The sequence below is a fragment of the Pieris rapae genome, chromosome 1 (genome assembly GCF_905147795.1).
Source record: "Pieris rapae chromosome 1, ilPieRapa1.1, whole genome shotgun sequence".
Taxonomy (NCBI): Eukaryota; Metazoa; Arthropoda; class Insecta; order Lepidoptera; family Pieridae; genus Pieris; species Pieris rapae.
This window is the reverse complement of record NC_059509.1, coordinates 632,972-646,415: the sequence shown is the minus strand read 5'-3', so window position 1 is coordinate 646,415 and position 13,444 is coordinate 632,972. Positions and strand designations below refer to the sequence as shown.

The window sequence follows — 13,444 nt, the reverse complement described above, 5'->3', positions numbered from 1 at the left end:
TTCTAATACAAATTATGTAAAGTGCCAAGTAAAGGGTTCAACGTTTTGGAGGTATGGCGAATGATCTTGCACAAAGTTATATTGCTTTTCTTATTTTACTATCCTTTAATAATTACAATTGTTTAAACTATATAACAATATATATAAATGCTAAAAATTACATATATAACAACTACAGTTGTTAATTATTGACTGTGTCTACTCAATCAAAAATTATAAATGTGTCTACTTATGTAACAACGACAATAAACGCTATTGCAACTGCATGCGAAAGAATAATGTGACTTTTTGTTATTATATATGGCAGGGGATGTTAAGTGATTTCGCCGCCCATGGACACTCACATTGCCAGAAGAGTAGCAAGTACGTTGTCATTACTTTAAGAATAGGTAGTGTTTTTTTTGGTTGTTTTTTCTTGAAGGAACAGAAAAAATACTTGAGGAAGCTGGTTTCACATAGTGGTGGTGTGTGGAAAAAAGTCCCTTGAAAAACGCTCAGTTGTGGAACAACGGTAGGTATGGATCGTATTTTGTATTTTGCCTTGACGTCTAATGAAACTCAGCTGCAGATATTGAAACAACTCCCATAGTAACTCCCCCCCTGAACACTATCCATAGTAAATGCGGCAGCAGATGCAGAGAGACTCTCTACGCAACGCCAAGGGATCAACCCGGAAAGTAATAGATCGACGAATCACTCTTCGTTCAAGCGGAAGGAGCACCAGCCCAGAGGTGTGATTATCATCGACTTACAATAAAACTGTGATTAAAACTGACTCCGTGAATTTTTCAGCAACTCCACAGAGACTTATCGTTCTAGAAACTTTGCTGGGTGATTTTTTTTATTATTTTCTTTATTCCTTCATAATTATTTACAGTGTATATTTGCGGATGCATAGCGGACCCATGCAAGTTCTTCAAAACAAAGAGTCCCCTCGTGAGTTGTGTGCTGATGATTATGAGGAATTTGCATGGATCTGGTAAGCACTGCGCCATTTTAAATACTCATGCATGTCCTCATTTTAACATGTTTGTTGTTTGAGAGCATAAATAAAATATAATTCATAATGAACATTTACATAAAACTACTTTATCATTTTAGTTGTTTATTTTATTTATTTATTGATAAAAAGCTTGCCAATGCTTGACACACTGTTACACCAAAAAAATCACACGAAGAGATCTAATATTAAACAAAACAAAACAAAACAACTATTTGACAAAACAATAAAAAAATACTAATTACCAGGGGGTATCGAGAGGGTATACGAAATATGAATTTAGACAGAAGGTTAGGACAATGAACCTGATTATTAAATATCTTGAATGCAAACGATATTATATCAATTAGTTTTCTGCGGTTCTCCAATGAAAACATCTTAAAGTGCGCTAGCCCGGTTTCTAGCAACATTTTTTTCCGAGATGCCACAGTATTATTTTATTAATGACAGTGTTTAAAACATTATACTAAATATATACGCTATTTTCTTCCATTGTTTTTATTTCGCTTTTACGGTCGACTTAAAAAATCATTCTTGATCATTAAAATGTCTTTTAGGACTAAATGGTGAAATAACATGAACAATTTTATATAAACAAATTGATGGTCTTAATTAAATGAGAACGCTTTGATGGATTTTCCTCCCCTTTTTCCTCAGTGGAAGAAAGGCATTTAATTAAAATGGAAAATTGAATTTAAATTTATAAAACAATAAAAAACTGGTATATCTTTATATGTATACTTAAATGTAAGGATAGGGAAAAGTGTCTTGAATTCCATACTTCATTAATAATAACAGAAAACAAGATAAAAATAGATATAAAGACAAACATGGTATAATATATATAATACAATACACCTAAACGGATCTAGGAATGTTATTAGTGTTAATTTAAAAAATATGTTAAATAAATATCAAAATTATTAAATTTAAACTTTATACGGCTATTAAATAAAACAAAAGCGCCCATTTAAGGAATAAAGAGCATTTTCCTTCATTCCCTTACATACTGTCGGTTAAACTAAACCACTGTAATTAAAATACTTCACGTTTGACTTTCAGACTATGCCTAGCACGTTACATAGAAAGTAATTTCAATACGTATTTGTATTCTGATAATGTACACAATGGCTCCAAACAGTTGGACTAAATACATCGTTTAACGTTTGGCTTCAGCGTACGACTCTCATGCCTGAGGTCATAGGTTCAATCACCGGCTCATACACCAACGGACTTTCTATGTGCGTATTTAACATTCGCTTGAACGGTGAAGGAAAACATCGCAAGGAAACTGGATTGCCTTAGACCCAAAAAGTCGAACGCGTGTGACAAACACAGAAACTATTTGGCCGATTAGATTGACAAATGACCATGAAACAGTTACAGAAATCTGACGGCCAGACATGAAAACATAGGTTGTAGAGTGACTTTAATGTCTTATTTTGTATTAATGAGTTTATTTCAATTAAAGATAAAATATTCACGGGTATTATTATCCAAATCCTCTAAAGACCGACATAAAGCTTATGACGTATATTTCATTATTTTATAATATGTTTTATATCTAGGTGCATAGATCGAGCCCTGGCAATGAACAAGTGAATTGACTTTAAAAATTATTCCTAAACGCACAGAAGTCTAACGTGTAATTTATTCGCGCAAAAAATACTAAAACAAATTGCTATCTAATTGATATCATTTTCATTGTGTGACTTTCATTAGCCTTGATTGAAATTTATCGAAGCAAATTCGGATATTTGAATACAAATTAAAAGGCACATTTTATGGATACCATAAATGTAATTAGAATTGATGTACTAGATCCAATTTCCAACAAAAATCAAAGTAGAAATACAAAAATAATCCATATTTTTTACCTTTAGGTTATTGCTTCACAGAATCTAGCATGTCTAAAATCAAATGATTTTATTACATTCGAATAAATTAGCTTCAATTTCTTTTGTACCATTATACAGGCAATAGTTAAAAAAAAAATTACATAATTACTAAGAAAGATTTTATTAAGTGACATTTTAGTATACGTCTCTTGGTGGTCCATTTGTAGTATTGAGCACAGCTGTTAAAGTCATTAGATAAAGATTAGTCAGATACCAATTCCGTAGGCTACGTACTTAGTTACGTGGTAATTTTAAAGGTAATTTAATATCAACGTTTAAGCACGCCGCATGCTACGCGTTGCGGCATGCGGCCCATTTCGGCATGCTACAAATCAAAAGCATTTGCGTTGCGCATAAGTTGCATACGGCAGCCTATTTTACGCCTAACTATTTACGCTATTTTACTATTTAGGCAACCCCGTGCCTGGATAGTTTCCAAAGTATGTGCAGTTTATGAACTGTTACTGGTCTATCTACTTGTTTGATCGAGGAGATACACCGTAGAAAATGGCTAGTCAAGGAAATTTAGCAGCAGATTATTAATAGGGTTGCCTGGAAGAGATCGCTTGTTAGCGATGAGGCCGCCCGTTGCATCCCTTGTAATTTATATATATTGTGTTATTTGTATTTCTTTAGCAACGAAGTGTAAATAAAAATAAATAAATAAATAAAATTATTTAGTACTACTAAGCCATGCACCTTAACGAAACGAACGGAGACGGAAGTTATGGTTGTGAAAACGTTGGTGGAAAAGATGATTACTTCAGAATGGCCCACGGACTAATTTACTAACAAAAATTAAGGCAGACAATGATGCCTTACTTAAACATTTAGGCTTTATCGCTTAACAAATAACTATCGCAATACAGCGATGAATTGGAGCCAGCACTGCCACAAGGACGAAACATTTAAATGTTGTTGTAGTTTTCTATTGATTGATTTTTAATTACTATTATTACTATTTGGTTAAGACTATACTGTATATTTATGTGTAGACCACTATTTATCATATACCTGTTACAAGGACGAATTATGTTTTTCCAATAGCCACAATGTAAAACATTTTAAGCAGAAAAGCTGTCATATTTTCCAGCATATAAAGTGGTAACACTGAAAATATATTGAAACATTTTAAATCCATTAGTGAACCGAGCTTTGATAGCAATTTTCCATTTAGACAAGAGCTTTAATGGCTGATACCCCGTGAATATGGAAAAATAACTAAATATAGATCTATATTACGCTATTGGAATTATCACCAAACAAATTGTAAATAGTAAATTGCGTCTGTTACACACTTATATATAAAGAAAAAGATAGATCTATTCTATAGATAAGACCTCATTTGGAATATTCTAGTAGGAAACCCTTGTTACATATACATAGGCTTTGACCATAACTCGAGCTATTAATTTGCTTTATAGATCACTTATGGCTATTTAGCGTCGGACGGTAAATCAAACGCAATGGGATAGCCTATCAATCTAGATTGCAAACATGTCGAGCCGCTCCCAGACAATACAGTTAACTTGGATACACCTACTACCTACAACTGGAATGACTTAATACCATTCGTAATTGCTACGTGTTGTAGAGTTATTTAACGTTGTGTACATACAATTAACTGTCCGAAAATATATCAGATTTCAATTTAATAATAAAGTTATGCAAACTGATCGAGAATGCCATCTTCGGGAGGTCCTCTATGCCCAAGAGAGCGTAATTATAACTTATAAAATTTTATAGTTGAGAGTATATAAATAAGATTGTATTTATTATATAAAAGAGCCACAAAAACTCTAAGACTGCAACTCTATATACGCCATTTTTCGTATGAAATCGTTAAATGTTCCAGTGAATTTAAAATTGCAAGATGAAACTTATTAAAACTTGAAAAACGCTTTAGCTTATACGATACTTATTAGGAGATAGGGATGCAATCGTATTGACTTTAAGTGGCTGCTCAAGTTTAAAGCGTAATTAGACGGCTGTAAAAATAGTTTAAACGTCAAGTAGGTAATATTGCCAGCTCTTCTTTGAGTGTTTATTTCCGAGTTCAAATAAAGTATTAAGAACCTGAAGAGCTGTAACATAAATGTTTTTGTGATAATGTTTGTGTTTGCTTCTATCAAAAGAAGAATAAGAAATATACATTTACAAGAACACTCTAAGTACATACAATGCCACATACTTTTCTTGGCGGGAAAGAGCGTCGCTGTTATGGATATTAGTATTGCCAGTAAATAAATTAACCATTATAAGAGGAATGATATAACTTGGCTAACTTTATAATTTATTATACATATACATATGTATATTAGTATCTTGAAATACAGCTCTAGGTTTAAATAAATGTGACTCAAACTTAGGAACAACTGATATGATAGGTTTTGTTACCTGTCATTCATTCTTATCAATTATTAACACTGCCATTGTCATCACTAATGCCAGGAATAAAAATAAATACATCTTAGTTGTTTCTTATAGATATTTATTTATGTATCCTTTATTACCTTATACAAAAACATACACATAAGAAAAAAACAGTTTACAAAAGATAAAGACTAAAATTATTTATTATACCTATGCAGAAAATACACATTATGAGTCAGATATTTCAAAGCGAGCGACGGTAGTACCAATTTCAACCACCGGCAAGTATGTGGCACTGTACACGAATGGACAAAAAATATCATTAAACCATTTTACAATACGTATAAAAACTATTATTGTTTTATATTTTTAAATTTAATCAAAAAGTTCGCAGTAAAAGTCAAGTTCGTGTTATCTTTTATACGAGAATTCCGTTCTATACAAGTCGAACGTAAAATAAGACAATATGACAATTTATAATCCGGAAAAAATATAAAATATCGCAATTATTGTAACCCATATTGTGAAGTATCCCAAGATAATTAAAATGGTGCTGTTCAAATGGGCTTTTTTGCAGCCAATGAATATGTCTGCCGGTAATGGCTCGCTGAGATTATACAATAGTTTGACACCTCTTTTGTTTATGTTAGATTCACTTGTCTTAGTAGGTTAATTGACTACGTTTTAACAAAAAAATAATGTTATTGTATTTTTGAACATTTAATTTTTATTGTGCGTGTTACTATTAAGCTACGAACGACTTTGGTTAAACACATCTTGTTTTTCTATCTATAAGGACTGCACAAAATATATTTAATTGTTATTAAGACCATGTTCAGTCTCACATACAATATAATATGGTTACTGAGTACAACAATACCGTATTCTGTCAACTTATATTCCATAGAATCTTATAGCAATCGACAGATATTCTTAAGGTATATATTGATAAAATAAAGATGGACAAGAGAAAAGGGAAAAATTCTACTTTAATTGTGACAAGAAAGATGTATACAAATATTTCAATTAACAATAAACATCTATAAACATAGGCATAGCTTCGATCAATTTTTTTTAAGCATAATGAATAAAGAAACAGAAAGCGCATACTTGGAGAAATTATGACATTACGTTCTAGACAGTTATCGCTGCCTACATAAACTTTTAGCTGTGTGTTCGACACGCACTTTTCAGCGTCATCAAGCGTGCTCCTCTTACTCTTGTAGCTTCTTTGTTTTCTCGACTCTGCCTTTTGCTTTAATCAAATTTGCTGCTTTGGTCAAATTTGGTTTAAGCATCATGAAAAGGAAAGCGCATAATTGAAGATATTATGAGACTGTACATTTTTGCTGTATATTGGACTGTGGTCCAGCGTCAACAAACTCTAGCTAACTCTCATAGCTAAATATTTTTTTAATTTCTTTGCTGGAGAGGGACTTATTTCTGAAGCGTACCATAATTTAAATATATACATGGGAAAGATTAATTTGACAAAAACTACTCAATTGTATAATGTTTTTAGTTGAAATTTGTATACATAAATAAATATATAAATTCAGCATAAATCAACTTAAACATCAGCTTCGTCCCTATGGGCTGGATATATGGCTGTCACCTGTAGATGTGATGCTGAATACACTACGAAATAAACATCAGAAATATAATAACTGACGATCGCCCGAGGCAACGAAATAACGACCGCTAAATTGTAGCAAGAAAATGGCTAAAGAATATTTTTTCGTCAAAATTTTGCCTCGTAATTTAAAGATTTCCATGGAATAATATTTTTACCTTTGAAATATGTTAGAAGTTACAGTATATAAATTTATTTATAAATGTTTCTGAAACCGGGATAGATTGACCGTATATCATAATTTACGAAAAAGTATTTTTATGTAACAGGGCAAAATAAACTACAGGCGCTAAGGAGACTCATATGACGTGAAGTGATACGCCGCCTATGAACAGTCACATTACCAGAAGGGCCATAAGTGTGTTGCCGGCCTTTTATGAATTGTTGATCTTTTCTCGAAGTTGAATTCGTAAATACTTCAGTAGGCAGCTGGTTCTACCTGAGTATGGCGGTGCGCGGAATAAATGCTTTATGGAACGCCTAGTTTTGAAACCGAGTTTCGAGTTGATACGAATCAATTTTTATTTATTTTCAAAATCATATAGTCATGGACCAATTAAATTAATGCTTTTGAGATATTTATCAACAGTTCATAACTAAGCTATACCACATCTCGTAATTAATATTATTCCGTATTCTGACATGAAATTAAGTTTAGGTAAGTTAGTAATTATTAAGAGTTACTTTCACAAACAAAAGTTGTTTGAGTTTTATACACTTATCATAATTTTTCCGACCTGCCCCGTTATGTGTCTTTGTTTGTAATGTTTTGAAGCAGCAAATCTGACAGGGATTTCAATTCATAAATGTATCCGTGCTACTGCACTGAAATATATGCTGTGTAAATCATTAGTTATATTCTCCATGAGAGCAAGAGTACATTTTACACAATTGTATATCCTTTGCCACACACCGTCGACTTTTTGGGTCTAAGACAAACCCATATCTTTACGATATTATTCACCATTCGATTCGATTCCATTACACGCACACATAGATGGAAAGCCCATTAGTACACAGCCAAAACAGGAGTTGGAACCCACGATGTCAGGGACAGGAGTCGCTCGCTAAAGCCACTAAGCGATCACTGCTCTATTATCTTTGGTTCATATCTTAGTATTTAAATGGTAAATATAATCTTGAATCAATTAATAAAAAATGTGTTTATTCATTATATGTACATATATACATGACAATGTGTAAGATTTGAGATCCCTTATAAGTAAAAAATACCTTCTTTTAAACATTATACCATTTTCATAAAACCTTTGTAATTTATTACTTATTTGGCATAGTACCTTACTCAATATTCCCTTTCTTAACCACCAAGGACACGTTATTAGCATCACATTTCGCGGGAGCCTTCCTGAGGGGTTAAGCTTCATTCATTATTAATTCAAACCGACCCAGTATTGATTCAAAAGAGGATTATAATAATTCATTTTGGCTTAAAAAGTTTACGGCTTTCAAGTGTCTTTTAAAATTGATCACATAATATATTTTTTGACTGGAATTTAAAAACAAATACATGATTATCTTATATCTAAATTTCAGTGTAAATTGCATAGTAAAAGTAGAATTTATACGGAAAACGCTGTTGCACTAAATCCGTTTAAACGCTTCCAATTAGCAACAAATTAATGAACCTAACAAGTATCAGAGCTCGGTAATATCTAATGCAATTAATTAGATGCTAATCTTGTATATAAATGTGAAATACGGCTGTGTATGTACATAGAGGAGTTACCGCTACCTACCTTAGCAACATTTAGTTATAAATAACATAACATAAATAAATATATAAGATAAAAAATAATTTGTCATTTGACAACAGTTATTTCTTCGTCAAATACAGGAACTTTTCTTAAAAAATAAGAATAAAAAAATAAAATGAAATACGTTTATTTTGGAACATAAGATCATCTAGGTATCACTTATTTCACGTCAATCAATTCGAACCTGTAGGCATCCCTACTCATCTCAGAGAGACAGAAGAGAGAGAGAAGGCAGAGGGTATACCCTCTGTCTTCTTTGCCGAGAGAAAAAGCCGGCGTAAAATCTCTCGGTACTCTTTTAAAAAAGCAAATCATCAAACAATATTTAAAACAAATATATGAAATTAATTAGAAGTAGCCTGCCCAGCACTACTACTGCCTTTTGTTTTTGAACCTGACACGCTCCGAATCGCAACCTGTCTGCGGCTTGGGGTACCAGTCTGCGCTGCTCATACATGTCCCTGTGACAGTGATGTCGACAAACTAGGACATCACGTACTATCATGCCAAAAAGTGCTGGCCGCTTTTCGAGACATGCCGCACTCAACGATATCATACGTCGGTCTCTTGCCACCGTCAACGTGCCAAGTCTACTTGAGCCGACTGGAATTGCTAGAGACGATGGCAAGAGACCGGACGGTATGAGTTTGATTCCATGGAAGTAGGGTCGGGTTTTGGTAAGGGATGCCACCTGTTCAGACGCACTGGCCCCTAACTCCCCTAAACTCTCGTTAAACGTAAATTAATCAATAAAGCTTTTTATAAATTTGACGATTATTTTAATGATCCTAATCTTTGGGTTTGTTTCGTATGAAATTTGTATGACTCAAAACTTGGCAATTCAAAAGAGTGGCGGACAGTTTCTTGCCAGTTCTTCTTACCCGCTCTACGCCGTTCACTTGGGAACTGCTAGTTAATGTTAATTCAATTTAACATATTTTCTGTTGACGTTATTTATTTGACTTTGTAAGAACTTGAAAAATAGGTAATTAATAAATCTGAACCTTAGCTTAGCATCTAACCCTTTAAAAATCTCAGCTTAAATAAACTTTATTTATACGTTACTAAAATATACAATCAATGTGTGAAATGGAACGTGTATTTTCATTGAAGGAACATTAACCTTTGAAGACACTCACAATCAATGCCGTATTATGTTTATATATGCGAAATGTAAACGCGGCGCCGTGATATAGTATAAGAGATGCCTTAATCGTTAAATGAACAAAATATATCAAAACTTTTGACAGCTATTTCCAAATACAAATATGTAGTTAGCGTATCTTTGCGTATATAACAGGATAACTTGCGGTTTGAAGACGCGTTTCGATTAATCGTCTAGAAGCACGCTTACACGCCTTCGTCGTTGACAAACCCAGTTCGGTTTGGTAAGAAGGATTGAGTAGAAGGAGTTCCACTCCTTTGCAACTGTTTTAAGCGGCGATTAAATATGCATCTCACTGACAGGCGTATAAGTAATTTAATTTTTTTAATTTCTAGAACAATAAGCCACATCTCACTTAATCTTAAGTGGGATTGTGGCCAAACGTCTGCCAAGTTTTGTATATTTATTTATTTTTATTATTGAATTATTTACTTATGTATAAAATAAATATATGGCCAAAGATGGAATACATAATACTTTGTAAACTCTATATTACGACACTGACGAGACTGTGCATTTTATGGTGTTATGGAGAGAAGAAAAATTAGAAAAATAAATAGATTATTTTACACTAGTTAGAAGTTAATGTACAAAAAAAAACATTTTATTTGTTTAATTTTCTTGCGCGTATAGTCATTTGCTACACCAGTAATTTTATTGTATTTTTTACTTAATTGAGTCATATCTTGCTTTTGGATCTTGGTGATAAAGGAACGATTGTTTCTATAATTTAGCTGCTACTAATTTAATGCTCGGCGGAGGCTCAGGCTCATTCTTCATCTCCTTGTTCTTGATGCTCAGTATTTCTCACTGAATCCAAAATTTATTTGTCATACTTATAAGTAGAAGTCAACAACAGTACACGTGCAATCAATCCTTATTTGTAAACAAAGGAACGTATTTCTTAGAAAGTTCCTATATAATATGATTCCTACAGTCTAGGGCTAAGATAATAAAGCGACAAAACAACGTACACTGCTCTGCTGTGTATAAAAATAATTATCTCTATACTGACTACTTAAAAAGTACTTATTCTAACTATTTTTTTTATTATTATTAATATCTAGACTAAGAATATAATTATTGCGCTATATTTGTGTTAAAAAAAACTAGAATCGTATTTCGTTGTGTGAATGAAAATAAGTAATTTTGTAATAATACATAGTACATAAACAAAGATTAAGCGAAACATAACTGGCTCTTCAACTACACCCACCATGCTAACCTGTTGCTAGCTGGCTCAGAGCCAAAACCGTACATAAATAATTTAGTTGTTCGAAACAAATTAAAAGGGCTACTTTTACGACAATTTATTATGAAAAGCGACAGGTTGGAAGCTAATTTTTAATATTACCTATAGTCTAGTATTTTACTAGATGTTTTAAATAAAATGAAATATTATATGATACTAGAGAAAGTCTGTGGATACTTCAAAATAAATAAGCATAGGTGGCACATGGCAGAGAGTGGCACAGTGAAGAGAGAGTGGCGGTGTTCGGAGGAAGCCTTTGCCAATAAAACGGCCTACCTAAAAGACAATTGAAATAGAAACGTGTTTCAATATAAAAGTATATGAAGTAAAGGGCGTTTTTCCTAAGATCATTTGCCTTTTGCATTTTGGAACCCCGCCTGTCCACTTCTGGTTTGTTTTGCTATACCTGCCCTTAGCGGTTGCTCTCTTGGCGAAGGAATACTAATGAAGAAACTGGCATATATTAGACAACCTATAAGAAACAATATCCACTAAGCAGGGAATTGTGAAGTTTTAACTATAACTGCCAGTATCGAGAAAAATGTAGCTGAATTTTTAAGATTTTCTGACCAATTAAAATCATGGTATAATTATAAGAATGTTTATTTTTCCTAAGATTTAAAATAAAGTTGATATTAAACCTTTATGTCATCTGAATTGGCCGAATGTCACTTATCTAAGGAATAGCTATAATATATACATTTTTATATTACAGGAGGCAGACGGGCAGGAGGATCACCTGATGCTAAGTAACACCGCCGCCCATGGACATGGATGCGAGTGCACTGCCAGAAGGCTCGCAAGAATGCTGTCGGCCTTTTAAGAATTGGTACGCTCTTTTCTTGAAGGATTTCCTTATTCGAATTGTTTTGGAAATACTTCAATGGGCAGCTGGTTCCACGTAGTGGTGGTGCGCGGCAGAAATTGCCTTGAGAATGGCTTAGTTGTGGAACGACATATATATTATATATATGGCGAATAATCACATTATTTGCAGTCCCTTAAATTTCCGTAACAGGCCGAGTGGGCGATAGTGTCCATACGTCATAAATACGTAAGCAATATTTATAGTTTGAGTTATCAGGTACATTTTGCAATCGTTCTCTTCAAAATCATCTTCTCAACCAGAGAGATCTACGACGTAGGGCCCTACGCTTGTAAGTTTCGGGGACCGCGTAGCGCCTAAAGCTCATTGGATATATCTTGATAAAAACTATTCAAAAACGTATCATTAACTTGGACTTTTGTTGCTTATTTTGTACTTTTTCTCTCGTATTACATTGCGAAATTATTCATGTGATTTTGCTTTATTTAACTGATTTAATGTTACACGTACAAAGATATAGTATTCATATTAACCTTCAACAAGCTACATAAAAAATGGATAAATAGAAACGTTTAAACAAATTTAAAAAGTTTAGTCCCCGTGGCAGAGTGCCTTCACCGCTGGCAGCATTTCTCTCTATAATGCGATACTTATTCGTTGAGTCATGAAGCACCAGCTCTCGTCACGTGGGCTATCTACCAGGCGCCAACTTAAATCTTTAATTGCGCTCCCACGGTCCAAGAGACTGTACTCCAAAGAAAACAATATGAAGTTAAAAAAAAGTCTCATAATTAATTATACATTTTATGGTCTCTTTTGATATTATAACGCAGTTAGTAAAATATAAAGGGAATACTACCGAAACTTCTCTTACATGTCATCAAATTGTAAATTATTTAATGCCTTTGAAACGAAGAAGAAATATATCTAAATTTAGAATAAATTTAATTAAAATAAGACCCTAATTGAAACAAAGGAATACATGATTCATTGACCGCAATATTCCCAGGTAGTGACGTCACAAAACATCGTATAAGTGAGAATAAACAATGTTGAGTGTTTCGATGAAATCGAAATTGTATCGATTTAGACACGATATCGATTTGCAAATCGATTATGAATTCAATATACGGTTCATTTGTGAATTATAGATTGCGGAGTAATTTGTGAAACAAATAAAATTTTCAATATAATCTGGAATTTGTCGCCGAACTATTTGATATATAATATTAGTATAATATTAAGAACAAAAACTTGAAATTGTCTCGTAAATTAAAAACTTAATTTAAAATATATGCACTACTGGTTTCAAAATTTCAATTATTATAGATAATAGTTTTAATTAAATTATTAATAAATAATGATGTGGTTGATATGAATTGGCGTTAGTTAAAATTATCATTAGTCAAAATAAACCAGAATTATCTAGTACTAAAGTAAAATGATATATCATTGTAATTTATAAGGAATACTAAATCGTCCACAAAATAGGATAAATGTCCAGCAATATTCCACTATACAG

General features: G+C 32.8%; 1 protein-coding gene across 2 annotated transcripts in view; it reads right to left on the bottom strand.

The window, feature by feature from the left end:
* The window catches only part of LOC110995748 (high affinity cAMP-specific and IBMX-insensitive 3',5'-cyclic phosphodiesterase 8), a 117,352-nt gene that overhangs the window by 92,867 nt on the left and 11,041 nt on the right, over positions 1–13,444 (bottom strand). The gene's annotated exons all lie outside the window — the stretch shown is intronic.